At 37.5% G+C, this 6,649-nt stretch overlaps 1 pseudogene; it reads right to left on the reverse strand.

Moving 5' to 3' along the window:
* Nucleotides 1–435: 435 nt before the first annotated feature.
* LOC101570618 lies at nucleotides 436–1,437 on the reverse strand (annotated as a pseudogene).
* Between the last annotated feature and the right edge of the window lie 5,212 nt (nucleotides 1,438–6,649).

Raw genomic sequence — 6,649 nt, forward strand, 5'->3', positions numbered from 1 at the left:
AAGTGAGATAGATAAAGCAGGTCTGTGACCAGCTGCAGTTATAATCATGCAAATACCCTAACTCTTAATTGTGTGGGGTTAATTTTCAAAATGTGTTAATTTTTACACAATTTATGAAAAACTATCACATTTGTTCATGCAATTCTCTTGCAAGGGCAAATTCTCATGCCAACTGAAAAACAAAAGTGTGACAACAGTGCTCCATACCATGTCCCTACTGCCAGGTGCTACGCTGTCCTGCTAAGGTGGGCAGGAGCCTAGTTGGCTACATAGACCATTGACCTTTAAAATACATCTGAGCAAAGCCAGGTGCAGCTTAGTCCTGGTTGCTGGTATGGCTTCCCACTTTCTTTTTTTCTTCTTTCTTTCTTTCTTTCTTTCTTTCTTTCTTTCTTTCTTTTTCTTTCTTTCTTTCTACAATGACAGCAAATTAATTTATTTAGTTTTTTTTTTCCGTTCCATATCATCAGGAGGGTTGATTTCAACTTTCCTTTTGCCTACACCAGACCATTTGGTACTCAAAACTGTACCACCAGTTTCCATAAATGATTTGTTTATGGCACGTTTGACTTCATCAGAGCCATCTGAATAGATGTGCTAAAATAGCTTGTTTAAAGCTGCTTCTCCCTCCAACTTCTCATTCTTTTCTTCTTCTTTGATCTCACCAACCAGTTTATCCCAGTTTCCTGTATAATGAGATGAAGATGGATATAGGTTCTTTACATCTGCTAGAAACTGTGTGGATATAGGCACATTTCTTTGCCCCTCTAGCTTTTCCCATCTTACAGCCAATGTCTTTTTCATTTAAATTTCAGTCTTTGTAGAAAATACTGTAAATGCGCTATGTTCTGTTATTACAGGATGAAGCAGTCTCAGCTTCATATAGCAATCCTCTCCAGAAGGAATTTTCACCAAAGCAGGCAACTTTTTCTGAAAAGTCCACATTTACATCATTTTTCTGAACATTCTTAATCATTAGCATTACAATGACTTGAGCTTCTGTTTGGTACCAGTCATACTTATTTTTTGACGGAGTCCTCACCTCAGACTCTGATCCATTCTGTGCCTCTTGTCATCTTTTAATCCAGACAATAAAATTAGCCTCTGCTCTATCTAATTTTTATCCTGCTGTAAAAGTTCCTAGAGCAGTAGCAGAGTTTTTTCATGGTATTCCCATATCCCTTTTCTCAGCATAGTAGTGGTATTACTTGGATTGAGTTTTAGGGAAGTTTTTGCATCAGCAACACCATCACAGTAATTCCCAAGGAGAATGTGACAGTAAGCGCTTTGATAATAATACTTTGCATTATCTGGTTTCTGTTCCAAAGTCTTAGTCAGTGCCTCTAATGCCGCCTGGGGGTCCTTGTTGATCAGACTATCTGAGAAAGTCTGGGAAAACCACTGGCTTGTTGCAGGTTCTACAGCAGGCGCTGCCATCCTTAAACTACAGTTGCAGCGGCCTGAGCGATAGCCGCCATGGTCACCAACTTTTAACACCAGTCAGACCTAAATTCTAGTACTGTGTGTATGGTCATATATTTGCATGACCTTCTGAGCCTCAGCTTTCTCCTCTGTAACCCCAAGACGTAAGGCATCTTGCTAGCTTGACACGAGGTAGGGGTGTGCAGCAGTGCACCCAGGGCACGCTCCAGCACTCATTCTCTCCTCCCTTCTCACAAGCACAAGCACTATTTTGCTCTGAGTGGCCATGTGCCTGGCTAAATACAGTCTCAGATGCCTTCATAGTTGATGTGCTCATGTTGTACAGCTCTGACCTACACGAAGAAACATGAGTAGAGTCTGTCAGTATATTTGGGAGAGCTTGATTCTCCTGGCACTGACACTCCCTCTAGGATTCTTACAGGCTGGACTGCAATGTAAGGCAGAAGTGAAGCAGCTGGTTTACACCTGTGAGGATAAAATTTCTATGTGTAGGGATAAAAGAGCAAAAAAGAGGACTCAAGGCTCCCTGCCCCAGCCCAGGATGGGCTAGCATCAGACATGTGGGCAGGGCATTTTACTTTGAATTCTGTTATACGTAGGTGTTATAACTTAATGTCATCCTTAGCTTACTTTGCATCCACATAGCTCATAAGAATCATTAATAGGTGACAGATATTTGCCCCAAAAGTTAAGAATATGACTGTGTTGTTTGACTTTCAGGTTTAGAGCTTCATCAAAATAAAGCACTGGGAAATATTCTCTTTGAAACTGAAGTTTGAAATTACATTTCTTTTTCTATTTGCTTCTGGTTTTCCTGGGCATAGGCCTTATGTACACCACTCTGTGTTCTGATCTCAAAAGATTTTTCTGTGAACATTTCATTTTTGGGCGTGGTTAGGACATGCATTTGATAATTTTCTGGTCTTATGCACTTACCTGAAAGACACATGAAGGATGATGTTAACATTGCCTTTCTTTCCTTCAAAGGAAATTTGTTTAAATAACAAATGATTCTATAAATAAAAACAGTATTTATTAACCAACGTTCTGAACGCTTCACATAATTCAACTTTACTCTCAAACAATTACTTGAAGAGAAGCTTTTATTAGAAACACTTAAAAAAATCAATGCCTTCTTATATTTTACAAAAAGTGAGGCACAGGGTGATTAAGCAACACTGCAAGCAAGGGAGCCAGGATTCAAAATTGGTGGTCTCATTCCAAGCATTACTCATTTGAAATACCTTTAACTGCTGTCTAAACTGGCTTGGGGTCAGAATGGGACAGCAAGGCTTTGAAATACTTAGTTACTATATATATATATATATATATATATATATATATATATATAGAGAGAGAGAGAGAGAGAGAGAGAGAGAGAAGAGATAGAACAGGGAGGAGGGGAAGGAGGAGAAGGAGAGGGAGGAGGAAGGGGGAGAAAGAGAAAGTGGGGAGGAGGAGGAGGAGCAGAAGGGAGAGAGGCAGGGAGGAGGAGGGAAAGGAAGAGAAGGGGAAGGAGAAGGGGAGGGACAAGAGGAGAGTAAGGGGATTAGGGGGAGGAAGAAGCAGGGAGGGGAGGGAAAGAAGGAGGAGCAGAGAGGAGAAGAGGGAGGAAGGGAGAAGGAGAAGGGAAGGAGGAAGAGGGGAAGGGCAACAGGGAAGAAGAAAAAGAGAAAAAGAAAGAGGAAGGATGGTACTATTTGTTTTGAGAGAGGAGGTGGAAGGTGAAGCTGTTGGAAGTGAGGCTGTTGGAAATTTGAAATTAATGAACAGAAAATAGCTGTGTATCCAAAACTGAAAGAAATTTGGATAAAATTATGATCTTACCTGTATGGTAAATTTCTAAAAGCTTGGAAAATGTTACTTGCTCAGAGGAACCCACAAGACTTGCAGAATTAGACTGAATTTTGTAGAACAAATGCTGCAAAGAAAATTATGTTTTATTTTAAAATAACCAAAAGAAAAGAAGTTACTACGGCAGGTACTGTAACTTACTAAGGTATTTAACATAACAGGAGCACCCTCCCCCTGTAATTCAGCTTAGGATAAATATAAGAAATTGTTGCATGAATTAAACCTTGACTAAGAAGTGAAGAGTTTAAATGATAGTATAAAGGTCTGTACTACAGAGTAGGATGAAAAACCTGACTACATATTGTAACTTTTTGTTTGACTAAATAACTAAATAAATAGAAGTGAACAGTGGATTACCTGAGCTAGATATATTGAGCACTTTGGATTCCAATGATGATGGAGAACTAAATGTGAAATCTTTGCCATTAATCTGTCTTTGAGCGTTTTGAACTGTTGCATCATGTTATTTCTGGCTGCAGATTTCTGAAACCATGGCTATGCAGGATTAGTCCTGGAAGACAGCAATGCTGTTGTGAAATTAAGAGGTAGCACTGGGAGAGGAAAGACATGAGTGCTTACTAGCCAAGGTCAATACTGGAAAGTCACAAGCACATGTTAACAGCTAAGCAAGAAAAGCAGAACACACAGGTCCTGTGTGGAGTTTCCCCAGCAATCCAAGTAACTTTCAATGGGCTGAAACTAAAAATACCTGCTTTTGTCACATGGTATTAGCTATTCTGTCTTACTTGACATTGATTTGCTGAAACACTTAGTTCTTTAAGATTTACCAATGTCACTTATGTGGAAAATAATGTTCTGCATCTATGCCTTAAAAATGTTCATGGCTTAATAATGTTCTGCATCTATGCCTGATTAGAAAAGTAGAAATGGTCTGGAAAAAGCAACATGATTAGAAAATTATCTGCATTAAATCCACAGCCAATGTCATGTGTTACAGCCTGGGTAGTGTGCCTAAGAAACTCATGAAGAAGAATCATTTTTATTATTGGTTTTGAGGTTCTGACTAAGGCAGTAAGTAAGACGACCCTGGGCAATGAAAGGAGTGGCTACTGAGAAGAAGAAGTTATGCACATGTGCCGCCATTTTAGTCTAGAACTGAAGAAACACAACTAAAATTCTTAGGGAAGACAAGTCACGGTGGAGCACAAGATGAAAAGCCAAAGTCACTTTTTTTGGTGCAGTCAAAAATCACTTAGAAAATCTCATTTACAACAGTAAAGTCTGAAATAATTTGGCAAATATACAAAACTATGAGTTTTATTAGATAAGCCATGAAAGTAATTTCAAAGAAGAGAAAGCCATATTCTATTTCTTAACAAGAAGACAAACTATAAAAAATCAATTACTTTTTTGTCAATCAAAATTTAAACCTTTTTTGTTTTAACAGGAAATATTCTAAGATTGAGCAAGGTAATAAAAATAAAGATGAGAATGGCTTATAAAATCTTGAACAATGGGAATATTGAAGTGAGCCTCACACTACCAGTAAAATGTAATATAGAGCTCTGGTGATCAAAACCACATGATATTGGCAAAGAATTGACAGGTCAATGAAACAAAATGGATAACTTTGAAACAGACTCTAGTATATAGGAGAACACATTATACAATAAAAGAAATGTCATAAGCCAACAGGAAAGACTTTTCATCCAACAACTAATATTGAGAACACTGACAAACTTTAGAGCAAAGTAAGATCCTCAGGGAAGAAGAAGCGTGAATGATGAATAAACATATAAAAAGATGTAAAAAGTTGCTAGTAATTCAGGGAATGCTACTAAGGCTACATTGATTAGCCATTTAATGCCTGCTAGGTGGTAGACCATTAGCAAATAATTAATGCAGGAGAAAATGCAGGTAAAGGCAGGGCTGATACCTTGATTGTCAACATGTACATTTCAACAGTCACATTGTAAGCTGTATTGTGTTTTGAACCTTTAGGGTCACATTCCCTACAAGTTAGTACTTTTGCATCTTGATGTGCACTGCACAGGGTGTTTTTTTCAGGGTTCTGGTAGATTTGCATAAAAATGTTCTTAAAAGCATTGTTCAAATTAGTAAAAGAGTAAACAAAACAGTGATAATAGAATAATAAGCAAAGTTGACCTATTTACAGAGACAGAAAGTATGTTCGTGCAAACAAATTGGCAAAATCATGAATGAACAGTAGAAATGAACTATTGAGGAAAAAATAAATCACTGTCTGCTGAATGTTCTTGCAAGATTCTAAAAGCAGTGACACAGAACAACAGGATTTTTAGGAGATCGTATGTGTGACAAAGCTAACATTTTGGCACAGTCGTGATATATCTAACACTGAAAATAGAACAGGGTTTTCCAACCTTGTAACTCTTGATATGTTGGAATAGTTACTTCCTTGGTGTGACTATCCTGGGTACTAGATACTCATCGGTATCCCGAGGTGCTATCCACATCCCCTCTTCCCCCTGACTACCAAATACATGCCCATGCATTGCAAAATGTTCTACAGGAGTTGACTCACCCCCAAATGAGAACTTCCTTGGATAGAGGTTTTTTTCCCTTGGGTTAGGACTAGGGGAAAAATCAGGCAGATGAGAGGGAAATAATATAAAAAACAGTCTGAGTTATTCTAATTCTCCATATCCTGGTGTGACTTCTAGGTTCATGGGTATCTTTTTATTAATGCACTTCATGGCTTATGTGTTTTTATGTTTATCAGATATTTATCATTTTAAGATAAAATATATGTAATAAATATATCAAAATCATGTTAAATTAAAATATCCCCAAACCAGTATATAATTGCTTAGAAGTGAAGATTACTGATGGTTTCTAGTTTGTTTTCTGTGCAGCTTTTTAAAAGAACATTAGTCTTTTTAAACCATTATATTTTAAAACCTCTACAAACGAGATCACATGGTGCTACTAGGTTATGAGAGAATATGATTCCACTGTAATAGTTCTAGAACTCTTGAAAGGTTTATTCCTCATTTTGTTGTTTCTATTTATTATGTATTTGTTTTAAGAAACATTATTTGATCTGTCATATGTACTGTTCTCTAGATCATCCCATTTCTCAGAGAATGTTTATTAATGTAATATCATTCAGCTTAATTGTCATAATGAGCACTATAAACAGATTTCAAATCATTCAAAGTTGTGCAGTGTTTGCAACTGTTGGTTGATTGGTTCCCAGCCTGTGATAAACCCTGGCATTGTCTCATCTGTTCTCTGCTGGCAGCTGATGCACAATATGATCCGCTCCTTGTATTTCTAATTTTTGTGAACTCTTTGATCAAAATCTGATGATGTCAAAAACAAAACAATAGAACCCAGGGCAGCAGCAGCT

The sequence above is a fragment of the Octodon degus genome, unplaced genomic scaffold (assembly GCF_000260255.1).
Source record: "Octodon degus isolate 3935 unplaced genomic scaffold, OctDeg1.0 scaffold00022, whole genome shotgun sequence".
NCBI lineage: Eukaryota > Metazoa > Chordata > Mammalia > Rodentia > Octodontidae > Octodon > Octodon degus.